This window comes from Stenella coeruleoalba (genome assembly GCF_951394435.1).
Source record: "Stenella coeruleoalba genome assembly, chromosome: 19".
Classification (NCBI taxonomy): Eukaryota; Metazoa; Chordata; class Mammalia; order Artiodactyla; family Delphinidae; genus Stenella; species Stenella coeruleoalba.
Window position 1 is genome coordinate 44,243,912 of NC_137165.1, and position 19,469 is coordinate 44,263,380.

Below are 19,469 nucleotides of genomic sequence, written 5' to 3' on the forward strand. Positions count from 1 at the left end.
GGCTGGAAACCAGCTTTTTAAGAATTTCGTACTAAACTGTTGATGGCTTTAATGTTATACCTTGATTTGCATATTTAAGACTCGTGCAAACACTCAAGTCGAAGGATTGCATCTTTGGTGGTCATTTCTCACACAGAGTCGGGAAATCTAAATTTTTAAAGTTCAGTGGATAGTTAGCGCTAACTACTTAGTACTCTAGTCTCCTCTGGAACTTTGAAGATGAAGCCAGCTGCTGTAAAGATGTCCGCACCATTCGATCCTGTAAACTCACACTTTGGACTCTACGCTAAAAATACACTTGAATAGAAACGCTAAACTTCAAAACTTCTGGGTGCGCGGGTTGCGGAAGGGGAACTAGAGGCAGAGGCAAGCCCGGAGTGGGAGGGGCGAGGGAGAAGTTCGAGCACCGCCCCCGTCCCACTCCCACCGAGCTGGCTCCGCCCCTCAGGCTCCATTTTTGAAAAAGCGCGGGCGCGCGTGCGCAGGCGCAGTCCGCTTGCGCCATGAGCCGCGCACGCGCGGTAACGGTAGAATGGTGGAGTTGGTACCTTTTGCGGTTCCCGTCGCGGGTGACAAAACCTTGCTGGTGTGGGAGCCGAGCTCTGGACCCACGGCCGAGGCCTTGCAAGTGAGCCGAGCCGGGGCGGAGGGAGGGGTGGAGGAAGCCGCCCCGCGCCCCAGTAACTGGGCGCCCCGGGGTACTGCTTCAGCACCTCATCTGCCTGTGGTCTCCGCTGAGAGGAATCTTAGTTCTAGAGCCGACCTGAGCAGTCAGCTCGCCCCCAGAGATTTTTGAGAGATAGTTCCCAACAGACGGCATTGCCTCCTAATGCTTCTCGAAGCTTAGGATTTCAGAGGGAAACTTGTTCATAAAATGAGAAGTGTTTGGAGTTGCCGGCTCACCACAGTTGCCTGTGGCGAAGGGCTGGGGGAATATAAGGGAATGGGCGGTTTGTTTTCCTGGGCGTGAAATTTCCTGCACTTACTTAGCATGGGACCACCCTACAGCATTCTGTGTTCACAGTCTTCTCCCAGTTTGGCCTTCTGTATTCGGTCCGAGTCTTCCCAAACGCAGCAGTGGCCGGTCCTGGGTTCTATGGCATCATCAAGTTTTATTCAGCAAGGGATGCCCACAGAGCCCAAAAGGCATGCGACCAGAAGCAGCTTTTCCAGACATCTCCAGTGAAGGTGGGTCCAAATGTGGAATTCCTCGCTCTACTGGGATGAAGTGCTGAATTTAAAACTAATAGGCCATCGGGAATTCCCTGGCGGTCCAGTGTTAGGACTCTGCACTTTCACTGCTGAGGGCCCGGGTTCAACCCCTGGTCGGGGAGCTAAGATCCCAGCGGCGGGAGCGGGGTGGGGGGGGGAAAGGCCAGCGTTTGTACAGCACTGTGGTGTACAGAATGCTCTCAGATTCACTGCTCCACTGATCCCCCAGTTCCCCAGATCTTTCTTTCTTTTTTTTAGATGAAGAAACTCGAAATCAGGATGGTTAAGTGACTTACTTAAGGTTCATGACAGTAAAGGTGGAAACTAGAGGCCAAACCCAAACTTAACTGATGTTAAACCCCATGTCATTTTATGCTGCCCCTTAATTTAAGAAATCATCACAAGAGTCTTCCTTATATTTACTTTTATGTGAATTTCAAATGTGAGAGGTTGACAAACTTTTTCATGAATTTATTTATTTATTTTTGGCTGCGTTGGGTCTTGTTGCTGCGCGCTGGCTTTCTCTAGTTGGGGCGAGCGGGGATTCCTCTTCCTTGTGGTGTGTGGGCTTCTCATCGCGATGGCTTCTCTTGTTGCGGAGCACGGGTTCTAGGCACGCAGACTTTAGTAGTTGTGGCATACGGGCTTAGTTGCTCTGCGGCATGTGGGATCTTCCCGGACGAGGGATCGAACCCGTGTCCCCTGCCTTGGCAGGTGGACTCTTAACCACCGTGCCACCAGCGAAGTCCGGAGCTTGAGGAACTTTTGTCAGATGTAACATAAAGGAGGCTTCATCATCACTCTCAAAACTGCCTATTCAGAACTCCCTTCACATTCCAGAAGATGGTTAAAATATTCTCTCATGCATTGTAGAAACCTTATTCCATATTAACATGCCATCCAATCTTACTTGCCCAGAATTAACATTTCATTATGTGCCTCCATTCAGCCACCATTCCTTTTTCAAGGACCTTTTCAATTCCTCTGAATAAGTGAGTGAGGCTTAGATTTCCAGACCTTTCCCTTTATAATTGTGTGTCTTCTCTGATTGGCTTCTCGCTCTGGCTACTTCCTACTGACCTTGCTGCCTATTCTCACCCATATTTCTTCACTCACTGAGTTCACCTTTATTGAATCTGAGAACTCTCCTCAGATGTGACTCCAGGTACACTACCTCCCACTTCTGTACCCTGTTTAACATCCTCTTCAATCCTGGCTGTACTCCCTGGGATTGAAATGATTTTGTGCCAGGCATTCTTTTGTTTGTAGACCCTGTGACCATTTCACATAACCACTCAGATATTACAGATGGTCCTGGAAAGATTATGAAACAGTTACTTGGTGTCACTTGTGAGTAATGAGTTCTTTTCTTATATTGGACATTAAGACCATTCCATAAGCTTAGGTTCTGAGGTTTTCACAGCATAAAGCTTGGCACTGATAGAATGTTCTACAAGTCACTATAGAGTTGAGAGGAAAGGGCATTCGTATTAGATTTCCTTATTTAATCCAGGGCCTTAGTTTACTGCTCACACGCCCGAAATTGTTACCCACTTTAATTATGCGTTCTTTTAAAATTTTATTTATTTATTTATTTGGTTGTACCGGGTCTTAGTTGCAGCAGGCAGGCTCCTTAGTTGTGGCTCGCAGGCTCCTTAACTGTGGTGTGTGAACTCTTAGTTGCAGCATGCATGTGAGAGACATAGTTCACTGACCAGGGATTGAACCAAGGCCCCCTGCATTGGGAGCATGGAGTCTTAACCACTGCACCAGCAGGGAAGTTCCAATTATGTGTTCTTTTATTCATTGGCAGGTATACATACTTCTTATCTTTTTTCCCCTGTATTTTTTATAAATACAGAAAAGATAATAACATCTTAAAATGAAGGAAAGGCCTAATGTATCTGAGTTTTTCTCAGTAGCACGAAGGGATATGTTTGCCAGCAAGAACTGTGGCAAGGTTATCCCAGATGTCAACTGTCTCTACTACCCAGGGGCTCAGAGCCCTTTGAAGCTTCCTAATTGTCCAGGACAGCTCCATTATGACTCACCGTACAGGGCCTAGCCTCCCATGCGACACTCAACATTTAAAAATTAGTCTTCATTTCTCCTTCCCAGCAGGCAGCTTCAGTTAGAGAAAATAATTTCATTTTCTTATGTACTCATTCATTCACTCAGTCAACAGACCATCACTCCCCTATTATATGCCAAGACCTATGCTTGTTTCTGGTAACAAGGAAAGAATAATATACGGTTCCTTCAAGCACTTAAGGAGCTCATAAACTAGTGACGGGGAAGATGCACAAACAAATCAAAGAATTAACAATGCTTTGACTTTCTTTGTATTATTTGAATTTTTATGACTGTATTTATATACTACACGCTGTTCAAAATGGAAATAGACATTTAAGAAAGAACTAGTGATGTAAAAACTCCACAGTAATATGTAAGTTATTGAGAGAGTTAAGACTGGAAATACTTGCACTCTCAAAGAAGCTTGTTAATGCAGATGAACCTCTAATTCTTTTGGTTGCTTTATTTACATTTAGAGAGGTATACGTATTCCCTCTTCTAACAGGGGTTAGTAACTTGGGGAGGGGGTGCTACAGATTAAGGTCCTAATTCAGTGGCAGGTCCATTTTATCTCCTCTTCAGCTCGTATTCTCAAGCAGGAGCTACAGGATGAGACGACTGAAACAGTTCACTTCCTTTGCTTACCCCCAGCCCCATAATAGGCTTCTGCTGGGCTTCCTTGGTTGCTTTCATCATCACTTTCACCACCAGAGGTCAGGGAACCTTCCGGTTAAACAGGGGCCCTGGAAATGATGCAGAAAAGTACTGACCTAAAATAATAAATAACATTTATTTAGGGCTCACTGTGAACTCATTACTTAAAATGTGCTACTTAATCTGCACAGCCCCTCTATGAAATTGGTATTGATAAATCTCAGGTATATCCAAAATAAGCCTCTATGTAGGGTTGTGATATTTTTAGGTCTTTTATGTCTTTAGGTTCGTCTCGGCACCAGTCATAAGGCGGTTCAACATAATACGCCTGCCCTAAACAGCTCCAGATGCCAAGAATTGGCAAATTACTACTTTGGTTTCCATGGGTGGTCAAAAAGGATCATCAAGGTAAACTCTGTAGACTTTCTTTGACTAACCAGACTCCTTTCAACACTGAACTCCTAGACTTTAGAGGGAAGAATAGAACAGGGCTATGGGGAGGAGATGTGAGAGGCTTCCACATGGAAGTATCTGAGCATTGGCCTGCCACCTAGAATTAGTGATAATCTCAATGACTTGGATGGTGGTGTCCATAATTTTCTCCAGTGTTTGTATGGTATATAATAAAAAATAGTTGACCATATCTAATCATTCATTTGCAAGTCTCACTTGATTTTGAAGCTATAGCATGCCTAAACTATTACCTGGGGTTGCTGGAGTTTAGTTTTTATTTCTAACAACAGGATATTTTGAAGTCTAGCCTTTAATTCAAAATCCTAACAGCTTCAGGATCTTTCTAACCTTGAAGAAAGGGAAAAGGAAGATATTGTGACACCACTTCAGAAGCAAAGCCTCAAGTTCTTCTGGCTTTAGAGGTGGTGTTGCCCTCCCACGAGTGCAGGAGTCCCGGAGTTGGCATGGCTGAGGAACCTTTGGATAAGTTGGAGGAATGTCTGTTTTCCAATATGTGTGTGTATGGGGAGGTGAGGGAGTGGGATTTCTCTTTTTTCCTTTCTTTCTGAAACTCAACTTTTCAGATACATCATCACCATAGCTAAGCAAGTAAAGCCCTGGGCTGAATTTTTCTGCCTGACAATATAGGTTTTTATCTTAGGCAATACCTGACAGCACCTTAAACTTTAGAATTTTAGAACTGACTGCCTGCCAAGAAGCTTAGGAGGAGGGAAAATTAGTTAGTTTTTGTGTTTTTTTTGGTTAATAATTTGTTATGTGCTAAAATAGTCCTTCAAATACAGATGTCTTCTGGCCTCCAGTTATCCCAACAAAACCATTGTCTAAAGATTGAAATAAACTCTTGTGTAAATGTTCAGTCCTTTGCTCCCATAGAAGGGCCTGAGCGGAAACGTAAATATAGATCCCTAGAAAGGGGATTCCGATTGGTGCTGAGTTTTTTCCTAGAGTCCATGGCACTTGGGCTTAGGGTTTTAAGTCAGAGGCAGGGCTGTTAGCGAACGGAGTGGAGGAGGCTCCACCATCCACCTGAGTGGGTGATGGTTGAGGAGAGGCCAGATCATCTGCACTACCACCAAATCTATCTCACTGTATGAATCCAGCCCTTCACGCACAGGAGAGCAGCGTCTGTAGCAGTGTAGCCTCAGCTTGTCCACTTGAAATCTGTGTGTCATATGCGATTAGTGCCACGTTCTTGGTTTGCATTTCCCATCGAGTATTTTAGGAACTTCTGGAATAGATCTGAGCAGTAAAAATGTGCCAAGCCAGGGTATACCTACAGCAGAGACATTCAACCGCACCCCACTGTAGTGCCTGCCCTTGATCACTAAGATAATGATCTAAGAATCACAGATGCATTTTTAGTTTTAAACACATTACCTAGAAATCAGTTATTCAGCATTTTAAATTCATCTGTTTTGGTTGGATTTAGGGTCATTATCATTCCTTATGAAAAGGAAGGTAACCCAGAAGCTTGCTATTCAGAAGGCTATGACAGATGCATTCCAGAAACTGCTGATTGTGGTTTTAGGTAAGACCTTTTTGACTGTCCTTGAAGTACTTCTGTTTCAGTGAGCAAATAAACTTAATTGAAAAGTTAATTGGTTGAAAATAATGGTTATCTAAAACATTACCTATTCTTTCATTCACCAGATGCTTTCACAGCAGCAGTCTTAAATTTGTTCTTTGTGGCATTTATGAGAAAAACGACAGGAAATATTATTGTCCCCAGTGTTTAGATGTAGAATGACTTGCCTCAGTTCATACAAAAAGTGTTTGATCCAGTTCTTCCTCAATTGCTTGCTTATTGTACAGAATAGTGTAGTGATTATAAGCCTTGGACACCTGTGTTTGAGTCCCAACTTTGTCTCTTAGATTTTGTTGTTGTTGTTGTTGTTGCAATTTTAGGTTTTTCTAGCCAGAGACATTTGAAGGTATTTAATATCTCTAAGGTGCAATTTCTTTATCTGCAAATAGGGTTAGTAATTCAGCTTACCACCTAATGGGGGATATTGTAAGAGTAAATGAGATGATGAATGTAAAAAGCTTAGAACTATGCCTGAAACATAGTAAGCAGACAAAATATATGGACTATTATGATTATCGTTGTTTTCTTGTTGAAAAGTTTATTAGATTATGTTTTTGGAATCAGTTTAATTTCAGTTTTCATTTCTGATATACTGGGTGAATATGATTCTTATATAATAATCGGCTACGTTTTTGTGAGCCTTGAAAGTGGTCATGGTATTGAATAGCGTTGATTGTGTTCCCTATCGAGTTATACAACGGTGAGAATGTCGCAGGCTATGCCCGAAGGAAACTTTATGATTAGTAGATTCCCGGAACAGAATTGCTCCCCTGCTTCACAGCGCTGCAGGCTTAGAGACTGAGAAATCCTAGCTAAGTTGTCAGAGAGCTTATTTGCTTGTAAGAGTTGACCTGGATTGGTCTTGGCCTTTCCGCCTGGGCAGTCCTTCCAGTGAAGTTTGACTTCCCTGGTCATCAGGCTGAATCTCCACCAGCTGTCAACTCTGGGTAACAACCTTTAAGAACCAAACTAAATGTCTGGGTTGTTTGTCCCTAATTTGCCAAGGTATTCCTTATATGTACTCAAAACTCCTTAGACCAAAAAGCCTGGTGGCTCTAGCTTGCCTTGAGGAAAGCTGTATTGTCCAAAGGGTACATGGGCCAGTTTCCGCCAGTAGAGTGTTCAAATGCTCTCTGTCTCTGTCTCCAAAGCTTTGTTCACTGTATCTGGTAGAATTTTGGTCCCAAGGAGTAGGCACTTGCCTTGCTTCTAACATGAAGTATCTATTATAGTCCAGTGGTATCTACCCCAGGTTTGAACTCACTTTGACGCCCACCTAATGCCTTCCCATTTCATTGTATTGTGATTAAACATTTTTGTTTCCACAGCTTTTAATTCCTATGTCATTATTCCTTAGTTCTTATTTCTAAGATCATAAAGGTTTTTGAACCAAAGTTGATACTTGTTATATATTTTTTCACAAGTAATTATGATAAAAACGGAAGTGTCAGATGAGGGAACTTCTAGGAAAATGCTCTTATTTTCTGCTTTTGGAAGTCAAAAGAATGTCTAATTATTGGGTGCTACCATTGTATACAGGAAGTTTTAGAACAAGAAACCTTGTGAATTGATCCTTGTTAGCTTTATGTCAGAAAGTGGTAAAGTAGCTGTGGCATACAGACCCTGTGAAGAGGCCACAGATGCTAGAACCGAAGAGGAGCTACAGGATTTCATTCAAGTATGTGGAGATAAAAACTCAAGGGGTACACAGCCAGTGTAGCCGTAATTCAAAGCACCCAGCAGGATTTGGAAGACTTTGGCATGTCTACTCAGCTCTGTCATCCTTAGGAAAAGGTGAAACTCTGAAACTGCTTTAGAGGCAGGGAATTTCTAGGACTTTTCCAAGTCCCGAGCCTTGTCTCTGGCCCCTTATTTGAAGTTTGGAGAGCAGGATTGAGGGCCATCAGTGTATGTCTATAGTTGTGGACACAGGAGAAGACACAGGCCTTTTAGAACTCCCCTCAAATAGAATTGCAGGGATTTGGGAACAAAGTAACTATGGCCTTAAGTGTGATTATGCTACAGTGTTTTAAAACTATTCATGCCTTTCAAGTAAGGTATATTACCCAGATCTCAGCATCTCATATATATCTTGTGTTAAATATTTTGCCAAAGAACCTTTTTGTAAACCAATTATATGGATGCCTCGAATTAGGGATTAAGTTGTCAACGTAATTTCTAAAAGAAAACATTAATGTACTGCGTATAGGATTTTTATTAAAAAGGAGCAAAAAATGTGTTTCATGTCATTGAGAGCTTATTTTCGGGCTAGATTTCTGATGATTTAACTCACCCCAATGTTGCAAAGTTTGTTTTGAAGGGAAGAAAGTAGAGAAAGAAAAGGTGGTTATGTTCTGAAAAATGTAAAAATTTTGAAAGTTTTTCCTGTACAAAATAATTATTTTAATTCAATTTAAATCAGTCAAGGAAACTTCAGACGTATCCATGTTTGGGCTTTAAGAAGTCTAGCTTCCTGTGAAATGTGAGAGGAAAGGATTCCGTATTGATACTAAAGATTTCGGAAACCTGATTATAACAACAGATCCATTCCTAAATGAGGCCAATCTTGGAATCAGTTCCATTTAGAAACCATTATGTGCTAGGCACTGGAAATAAGACGAAGCTCCTTCTCTCTTGGAGTTTAGGTGTTAAAGGTGTACCAGACAATTAAAAAGGACTAAAATCAAATAGATTATGAAAAGGACTGTGAAGAAAGTAAATAGGGTGCTAGTTACAGTAGTTCAAGAAAATTACTTAACATGCTGACTTTAACATTCGAAGTGTCTTCTCCATGTGTGCACACAGGGTTGACCTCTGAATAGTGACACTGTAGTTTTTTCTAGATTAATGGCTCTGTTGAGACAAGGTGGGGTGTGGGAAGTTTCCCCATGCTAATGTAAAGGGCCATTCACTTGGTTTTAGACTCTCTTTCCCAGAATGAATTGCTCACCTGCCCCAAACCCCTCCTCCAGAAGTTCTGGAGTCATCACTGATTCAGTGGTAACCCCTAATAACAGAGAGTTGAATGAATAATGAGACGTGAATACTGAGAGTTTGGAGGAAATGGCAACATTGTAGAATAATTGTAAGGAGTGTTCGCCTCCCGACACCCGAACTGGTGCTCATTTTGAAAATCAGCTACTTTTGTTCTCAGCCGTGTGGCCAAAGGGAGGAAGAATGTCTCTCAGACTTCAGCTCTGAGGGGGAAGAGTTCAGATTGCCAGAATTGGATTAGCACTTTTGAATTTCCCAGAATGCCACGTCCTGTGGTTTCCTCGGGAAGCTCTGCATCCTTTCCAATCCCCCTCGGCCCCTGGGCTGCTGGAGTTTGGGGCCATTCGGGTCTGCACCCTAAATCCCGCCTCATTGTTTGGGCCCAGGGAGGGCAGGGAGGGGTTGGGAAGAGGGCCCGGCAGGAGGTAAGTGTCGCCTTTGCAAGGGGAAGGATGGCTTGCGCCCTGGGGACTCTGGGAAAAGGCCCACTCTGGTGGCGGGGATTGGATCTCCGTACGAGCCTAATAAAGGTGGCGTAACTGCAGGTGTCGTAAATAACGGGTGGGCCGTTAGGCGGGGGAGGGACGCGCGGTTGTTAACGGTGAGCCCTCGCGTCGCGGCGCTGGCATAACGATTCGGTTCGGCTCTGAAGGAGGTTGTGGCTCCGGCTCCTCCCTGGCCTGGGCCGCTGCGTCTTGAGCCGCCGCATGTCATGTCGTGGCTGCGCCTCTGTGTCACGGCTGCGCCCCACGGCTCCTCCTCACATGGCAACGACTGTGGCTTCTAATCTAGGCAGTTCAGCCTCCGGAGTGGGCCCTGGGCCCCGTCCAGGTGACCCCCAACCCCCCGCGGCTGACAGAGGCTTGGGCAGAATGATGATGGTATAACATGTGGAAATACAGCAGTTGGGAAGCAGAGTCAGTTTGAGGGAGATGAGTTCAGTCTTAGGCATCTTTTATTGGTGAGCATAAAGCAACCAGAAGGCTCTGTTTGAGTGGAAATGTCCCTCAGGCAGATGGGCAGACAGGTATCCATTTTGACTTATTTCTGACTCCCGTGAAAAATGTGCATATAAACTGAATAGTTCCATTGTTGCTGAGGGAAGAGGACAAAGCTAAAGCGAAAGATTCAGTCATCCACTGAGTTAGTAGTTCAAACCGAACCTCAGGCATTTAACAGCTTCTTTTAAACATGTCTAATTCATGGATACATTCTCACTGTTTAAAAAAAGAAATGTCACAGAAGTATATAGGATAAAATGTGAAAATTCCACCCCACCTTCCCTACCACCAATAAGGTAACTCCTGTTACTGTTTTGATGTGTGTCCTTCCTTCCGATCTCTTTCCTTTGCATTTTGTTCCCCTAATGAGGTAATAACTTTACTCCTTGTTCAGCGACTTGTGCTTTTCCCTAGGCAATATGTTTAAGAGATATTTTCGTAATAGTCCCTCTAATTTCTAATTGCCTTGCCTGTATCCTTCTAACACCTGGAGAGGTTCTGAGGGCACTGAGCCAAAGCTTGGTGTTGCCTGCCATAGGATTTCTTAATATTTATTTGCTGATATTGATAAATGTTTGCCACTTTTCTCATTGATTTGTAGGAGTCATTTTAGACACATAAGTGATTTTGGAAAAAAAGTAATTGGCATTATGTATCCAAGAATTTGGACAGATAGGAAGTTCAGGTTCTGAGGAGATGCCTCATTGTTTGTGCCAGTGGCCTCACAGTATGTTTTTATTAATTGTGCACACTGGGAAGCTGGGAAGCTGTGGGAATTAAAAAGCTGGTCTTTTCTGCATTTGAATATTCCCTACATGGTGGCCATGATTCTTTTCTTTATTCTCTACATTCTTTTTCTACCTATTCAAGCATATGAACTGTGTTTCTTCACAGAAATTTCCAAGGAAACTCTATTTCTTACCTTGATGAAAGTATATGGAAGGCATACCGCTGGGCTGAGAAGCTGTGAGTATACTCTCCCCAAAAATGAATACAAAAAGCTAACTGCATTGTAAGATCCTTCTTGGTCCAGAATTTTGAGGTCAATACCTGTGAGCAAAGGTACTTCCCCTTCCATATCCCAAAGCAACCTAATGATTGAAATTCTATGTTTATTTAAAAAATTAAATTTGGCAGGACCTCTTGAAAATCAGTAAGAGACAACTTAAACTTATTTTCCATTATACAAGTAATACATGATTATATTCTCAATATATAACAATGAAATAACAGGGATAGTGAAAACCCTTCTTGTGCCCTAGTCCCACACCCACTACTTTGAGTTTAGTATTAATCCTTCCAGACTCTTTTCCATACGTTTGAGTACATACATATTTACAGATAGCAAAATAGGTTTGTGTGTTTTTCTTATCTTTTATTACATAAGTAACATCCTGCAACTTGATTCCTTCATTTCCTGATATGTCTTAGATTTCTTTCCTTCCCAGTACATAGAGGGTTACCCCATTCCTTTAAACTCCTGAATAGTATTCCGTAGTATGAATGTATCACAGTCTACTAATGCCCCTATTGAAGTATGTTTAGATTATGACCAGTTTTCTTGTTACTTGCATTGCTGCAATGAATATCCTTGTACGTGCATTTTTGTGAGCCTGGTCATTTATTTCTATAGAATAGTTATCTAGAAATGGGATTGTTGGGGTGAAGACTATTTAGATATAAAATTTTAATTGCCCTCAAAAAAGTTGTGCCAGCTTATCCTCCAGTCATCATGCTGTGATGACATTGATTTCCCCACACCCTTCCACCACTGATATTCTCCCTTTTTTTTTTTTTTTTGCTAATCTGATGGGTGAATAAAAGGGGTCCCATCTGAATTTGAATTTTTCTTATTACTTGTAAACTTAAATATCTTTATATGTTTACTGAACATTTATATTTTATCTCTGAATTGTCTGTCCTTTGCCCATTTTTCTGTTACTATATTTTTTATTGATTTGTAGAAAAAGTCAGTTTAGATATATGAGTGATTTTGGAAAAAAACATTCACAGTAAGTTTTCATGACAGTCTGTGGTCATATCCTTAGTTCAGCTTGAATAGACAAGTCATAAATGACTTCTGGATTAATAATAAAAGACATAACAGTCAATCTAAAAATAGGTATTATGACCACCTTAAAGAGATGCCCCCTTAGTCTGATACCTTATTGGTATGGAAAAAAATGCTAGAACCAGGTAATTTTTTTAATTTACATATTTCCTAAATACTATATGTAGTTTATATTTTCTGTGATAGTATCTAACTTGGAGATTTTATTTACCAATCTTGTAAGAAAAATGAAAGTCATTTGGCACAAGAAATAGATAATTTCCTCTGGGAGTGGAGGGGGGTGGTAGACTGAGGGACAGAGGTAAGAGAAAAAGTTTGAATTGTGTGCTACATATTTTTGGAATTTTGAGATGTGAATATATATTACATATTTTTAAAAAATAAATTGAAATTAAAAATTAATTTTTGAAAAGCATGTGTTTGGGAGGCGGTACACTATAACATGAGTCTGGTAAGGTTTGAAGATTTCTAAGTCAGCTTGAGGTTTATACCTTATAAGCATAGGTTCCTAACTTGAGGTCAGTGGTTCCCCAAAGCAGAATTTCTTAACCTCCCTCCTGCTTCCCCGTGTATAACTCTTTGGCAAGCTGCAGAAGCTTATGTCCTTGGGATAATGTTTTAAAATGTATAGTAAGTCAAAATATATAGAAAAACAAAGGAAACCAACTATATTGAAATAGTTTTCAGAATATTTTTAAAATTAGTGAAATAGTAATAAATATGCTTCTCTTAACGCTTTAAATAAGAAGATATAGTGGTAGGTCTAATAAATGTTATAACTCCAGGGTAGTGATGAGAATAAATGATATTTCAAGGCATCTGCAGCATATACGTGATATGGAGTGACCTGTGATTTCTATTGGGGACCGAATTAACTATACTGCTGATCTACTGTGGTTTGTTGCCTACATTCATAATGGAAGGAAGTGCTGGTTTTAGTTAGAGATTTGTGAAAACTGAGGTATAATTTTATTTCCCATCCAAGTTTGGCACTCTGGATTCAGTCCTCTCTATTCACAGACCTCTGCCCTAAAAGGAAGATCCACAAGTCGAAATTGTGTGCACACTTTTGCGTGTGTTCAAGAAAGTGCAGATTTTTAGGGAAAAGAACCATTGCTTTTATGAAATTCTCAAAGGATTCTTGTCTCAAAAGATTGAGTCACAAATGTAGGGGAGAAAAAAGACATTTCTTTTCCTATACTTATCCTCCTGAGTGACAATAAATGGATAATTTATTTTAAATAAAAGTATCTGATAGTTGATAATTTGTCACTTTCTGAATTCACTCAATAAATATTTTTCGAGTATGTACTATATGCCACGAACTGTTTTACATGCTAGGGTTTCAGGCCCAAGAATGAAACAGCCCAAGTATCCCAGTTCTCAGGGGGTTTACAAATAAATAGAAATAACTATATAAGTGTAATAAATAGATAGATATAATTTCAAGCATTGCTAAGTACTTTGGAGAGAAAGAAAGCAGGGGAAGGAGAGTAAATCAGTTCCAGAAAGGCCTATTGTTTGCATTATATATATAGTTAAATCAATCAAACCAACCAACCCTGAGCCCTCTCAATTTCCTAGAAGTTTCAGAGGTGGAGAGAAGGGTAATTGTCAGTATTACAGAATCAAGAATGAATGTGAAGTTCAGAAGATTGCCTTAGACCTGAACCCTGGTCTTTCTTAAATGTTACTTCATGCCTAGTTTTGATATTTTCATGGTGTGAGAAAGTTTTAGATCTGGCTATAACTCTGATTCCCCATAGTTTTAAAATTTCTTCTGCAGTCAAAATGAATATTTGAAGTTCTACAGATTAATGTATTTTATTTCAGTTATTGCTTATTGGAAGCTCCTTTTTGGGTAATTTTCTGGTGACTGACTCATTCTCAGTCTAAACTTTACTTCTAGGCTGAATTTAGCGTTGTTATTTTTAAAATTTCTACTCTCCTGTCATCCAAACAACTTCACAGAAAGAAGCCCCATTAATTTGAAATACACACTGTTTGGTTACCCGCTGTTCGACCATGATATTCAAACTCTAACCAGTCTGAGATGGGCATCAGCCAATCAGAGAAGACAGTGTCATAAAGAGTTGAGGATCGGCCCCATCTCTTTGCTGTACTTACTGAATCCTTGTCAACTTTCAAAGTTATAATTAGTATATATGAGTTCCACTTTTGTGTAGCTTTTTTTCATATACCATCATTTCCTGTGACATTTGTATATCATTTATGATATATATATGTATATCATTTATGATATATACGATATATATAACAAAACATACAGTTTTGTTACGTGATATGGGGAGGTAGAGTTTTTTCCTACCTTTGATGGTATGAAAAGTGTTACCGTACATGTCGTTGGACAAATTGATTTGGTTTTCCTCTTTTTGGATCATTTCCATGGAAATATGAAACCACTACTTAGAGGTGAGAAAACAATCAATCTTAGCACCATCTGTTGACCATTCCCCCTAACATGTATTCTGACAATCACTGCGATTCCTCCTAAAATGGTGAATTTCAAATTGAGGTCAGGGTCTTTGAATCACGCTCAGGGCTCCAAGAGTTCTTTGTGGGAATTGAAATCTTTTGTGTTTTTGTTTTAGTGATCTTTTAAAAATGTGTGTGACTATATTCTGTATAATATGAACCACCTTAATAACTGAGTTGCAGAGTTTCCAGGTAGTAATATTTTAATTCTCATAAGCTATGAGTAAAGAATTAACTTATGAGCTGGAATTAAGCTATGAGATGGAATTAATATAAATATGTGACCAAGAGACACTGTGAGTGAAAAGCAGAACGTTTTAAATGCAGAATTCAGTGGAAATAGTTTCACAAGGCAACATAGCCTGTGCTCAGATCCCCAAGGCTCCTGAAGGACGTACCACTGTTAATATCACCTGCAAGGAAGGGGATTCTTCCAGGCAAGAGAAACCTACCTTTGACATCTTATAGAGTTTCTTCTATACTGGCTCTCTCTACCACTCCTTCACTCCACTCTTGGGATACAGGCTATGTGCCTTCCTGCTTATCAGATATAAGAAACTGGTGCAAAACACCACCCCCTCCTCCCCGCAGCATGTTCCTAGTCTTTAGTGTGAGACCAGCGGAAGCAAAGGGCTTAACATTCCTCGGGCAGACCCAGGGGTCAGGCCTGACAGTGAATCGTTCCTGCTCCCTTCATTCTGCATTCTGGAGCAGTCACTGGCCGGATCTCTCAGTTTCCTGATTTATTCTTTAACTTTCATTTCTGCTGCTCATATACTGAGTTTTTTTTTTATTATTGCTAACACTTTTCATTTGTATATATACATATTTTTTTTTTTTCCGGTATGCGGGCTTCTCACTGTTGTGACCTCTCCCGTTGCGGAGCACAGGCTCCGAACGCGCAGGCACAGCGGCCATGGCTTACGGGCCCAGCCGCTCCGCGGCATGTGGGATCTTCCCAGACCGGGGCACGAACCCGTGTCCGCTGCATCGGCAGGCGGACTCTCAACCACTGCACCACCAGGGAAGCCCATTCGTATATTCTTGAGTTGATTAATGGATGCACTATCTGCTTACATCTGTCTGAGGGTAATAATTGTGCTGTCCTATGGTCCTCTTGTGCTTTGTTAACTCTGATTCATTGGCTATAAGCTCTTTTGTTTGTTTTTGTTTTCTGTCCTTAATGGAGTTGGCTTTGTCACATTGTTTGGTCATTCCTGAGTGTAATTCATCTTTGTAGTTGAGATTCTACTGCGTTTGTTTCCCAGCTTTAGGGGAGAAGTGAAATGAGCTGTTGGGGCTTATTACTCCCAGTGGGTTCCCCTGAGAATAAGGCCGAGGTGGAAGGTGCCTTCTAGTGGCTAGTCAGGGAGTGCATACCTTTCTTCCAGGGTTCTGGGACCTTGCCCCCTTGCTAACACCAATTGCTCCTGCCTAGAGGAAGACACTTTTTCTGCCTGGATCAAGGAGGGAAGATGTGGGGTTGATGTGTGCTGTAGGCTGCTCCTACCACACTATTCCAACTGATCACCCTGTAGGTAGCTCCGGGCCGTTTCTGGTAGGGGAGCATTTGTGCAGCTGCTCCCACACATTGAGCTAAGGTTGTGAATTTTAAGTTATATCTTTTCTATCATTCTTAGGGATTTTGTTGGAAGTTGAAGGGGTGGAGACTTGACATGTTTCAATCTGCCAACTTGAAATAGCACAACTTCTTAGGAAACAATTTTGTATCCCTATTACATCCGAGAGAAACTCAGTCAAATATGTATCAGGATACAAATACAAGAATGTTCAAAGCAGTATTGCTCTTAATAAATAAAAACTAGAAAAATCTCAGTCTACACCAACAGTTGAATGAATAATGTCTGGTATAATCATACTTAGAAGTCATATACTTCATCAGAAACATAATGCAAGCCACATAAGTAATCTTAAATTTTCTGGTAGCCACTTAAAAATAAAAGTAAAATGAAACAGATGAAATAAATGTTAATATCTTTTACTTAACCCTTATATCCAAAATACTATGATTTTAACATGTAATCATTATATGCATTATTAATAAGATATTCTACGTTTTTTTCATACTAAGTATTTTAAAATATCCAGAGTATTATCATATCTACATGTAATCAATATAAAAATTAATGAGAGAATCTACATTTTTTTCCCATACTAACTCTTTGAAATCACAATTTGGTTGCTAAATTTTATTACAAATACTTGATCGGTATTTAGATTTCATAAAATTTACACTCGGAAAAGTAGTATCACATATGCAAATTGTTGCTAACATAAACATTTTCCAATAATTACATTGAGTATCAGTTTTTTTAATTTTGAAATAATTGAAAGTAATTAAATTAAAAATTCAACTCCTTAGTCACATTAGCCACTTTCAAATACTCAGAAGCCTCATGTAGTTGGACATGCAACACTACATACTACAGGCAAAAATAAAATAATTTTACAAAATAATGTTGAATGAAAGAAGCAGGTGGAAAATAATACATATAATATGATTCCACATATAAAGTTCAAGAACAAGCAAGACGAAACTGTGTTGTTTATGGCTGATAGAGAAAAGGCAAAACTACATTTAAAAAGCAAGGAAATTATTCTTAAAGTCAGGATAGTGGTTCCCTCTAGGAAGTCAGAGAGAGGGTTGTGATTGGAAAAGGGCACACGGGGGGCTTCTGGGATGCTGGCAGGATTCTTTCTTGACATGAATCGTGTTACGTGGGGATCTGTTTTGTAATTATTAAACAGTTGAACAGTTGTTCAATTGAATTATTAACAGTTAGGTATATTTTATGCACATTTTAGTTTTCCAAACAATTTTAATGGGGGAAAAAATCAGATGGCTTCATTTGCCCTGATACAGTTCTGGGTGGGGCTTCCCAATAAGGTTTGGGGCAAGAGAGGAGGGAAGGGCAGCTCTGCAACGTTGGTGCCACCCAGAGCTGGGTTCTAACAGAGACTTCGTGATCTAGAGAGTAGACATTAACTATGTGATTCGGTGGGAAGAGTGGGTGGGGTGTGTGTGTGTGTGTGTGTGTGTGTGTGCGGCGCGCGTGTGCGCACATGCGTGATGGAGAGAGATGGACACAAAAGAGGACGTGTAAAGAAGGTGTAAATGAAAACAGAGCAGAAATCACCATCCCTAAATTAAATAAGAATTCGGTTGTTTAGGAGGCACCATTACCCAGCTTTCCTCCACATATAGGACTTAGTCCTATGTAGTATATAGTTGTAGTTATTTTGCATTTTGATCCAGAAATAACCTTTTCATTTTTCAGAAATCTCAGTGAAAATTATTTGACTGAATTACATAAGGACTCATTTGAAGGCTTGCTATCCCTCCGATATTTGTAAGTTAATCATATTTATTTATGAGTTCTTATCTATAAAGTAGATTATCTATAAAGTAAGTAAGGGGTTCAAGTTAGATAATCTCTTCAATTTCTTCTAGCAATAAACTTCTAGAGCTCTGTAAGTCTGTGTAGGGCCCCAGCCCATCACTAGTACTAAATATCTCCTATTCATTTTTAATTTTTTAATATAGAGACAAGGTATAGATAGAAAAATACCCTTTAGTTGTAGAGGAAAAGTGGTAATGAGGTCTGAGCAATTATAGACTCCCATATGAACATTGTTATATAAGTGTTCATATACTCTCCATCTGTATTTATATTTTGTTTATGACCTATGGATCAAATCTGACCCACAGTCCGTTTTTATACAGCCCATAAGTTAAAAGTGATTTTTAACGGGCTGTAAATGAGAAGAAAAGAAACGAAGAAAAATAAGTGACACACACTGTATGTGGCCTGCAAAGCCTAAATTTTGACTTATCTGGCCTTTACAGAAAAGGTTTGAAAAAATTGGTTTAGTGAAATGAGAGGAATTAATGTTAACCTCAAATTGTAACCTACAGGACAAAAAAGTATAGAACACTTACATTAATATGAATGCCATTAACTCATAACTTTGATAATTTAATCTAAATTAAATTCACATTTAAATATTAAATATTTAAGCAGATGAATTATGTAAACAGTATTGTCAAGGGACTTCCCTGGTGGTCTAGTGGTTAAGACTTTGCCTTCCAATGCAGGGTGTGTGGGTTCGATCCCTGGTCTGGGAGCTAAGATCCCACATGCCTCATGGATAAAAAACCAAAACATAAAAAAAAAGAAGCAGTATTGTAACAAATTCAATAAAGACTTCAAAAACGGTGCACATAAAAAAAAAAATGTTAAAAAAAATCAGTATTGTCAAGAACACATTAAGTTACCAAAAGAACAAACTGTTGTTAAGGATTTCAATGCAGGAATTGTGATACCAATATTAAGAATGTTTAAGATGATGGTTAAGTGGTATATTTAGAAATGTTTACACTAAATCAGCATATCAGAAATGCCCCTAACAAAAATCTCTACAGCCTTTTTTTTTCTGGTTCTTTTGTTTGTTTGTTTTGGTTTTGGGGCCACACCACAGGACTTCTGGGATCTTAGTTCCTTGACCAGGGATTGAACCCAGGTCCCCAGCAGTCGAAGCGCCGAGTCCTAACCCCTGGACAGCCAGGGAATTCCCTCTCCAGCTTCTTTATCAAAGAGGAACTGCTTGCCTAGTATTTCTTTTTATTTAGGGATAAGGAGATAACAGTGTTTTTCACTATAAAAGCTCAGTTTTTGTCCTTTGTCCATGGCATCCAAAGCTGTGTATGTCATTAATCCTTATTAAGCCAATTAATGATCCTCTTTAGCAAATAGGTTCTTCTTGCAAACATAAAAGGCTTAAGGGAAGTGGGTATAAAGAGACTCACATGACCCTAAAAATAGTTGTTTTAATTATCAAACCTTCCAAGCCTTAAGGGGCCAACACCTTTATATTAGTCCCTTCCATG

General features: G+C 40.1%; 1 pseudogene across 1 annotated transcript; it reads left to right on the forward strand.

Moving 5' to 3' along the window:
* The first annotated feature begins 506 nt into the window (after positions 1 to 506).
* On the forward strand, positions 507 to 8,825 carry LOC307177762 (RAD52 motif-containing protein 1-like; annotated as a pseudogene). The gene is made up of 6 exons (XR_013831801.1): positions 507 to 628; positions 1,009 to 1,188; positions 4,225 to 4,347; positions 4,723 to 4,890; positions 5,843 to 5,941; positions 7,591 to 8,825. The product of XR_013831801.1 is annotated as an RAD52 motif-containing protein 1-like (transcript).
* The last annotated feature ends 10,644 nt before the right edge of the window (positions 8,826 to 19,469 follow it).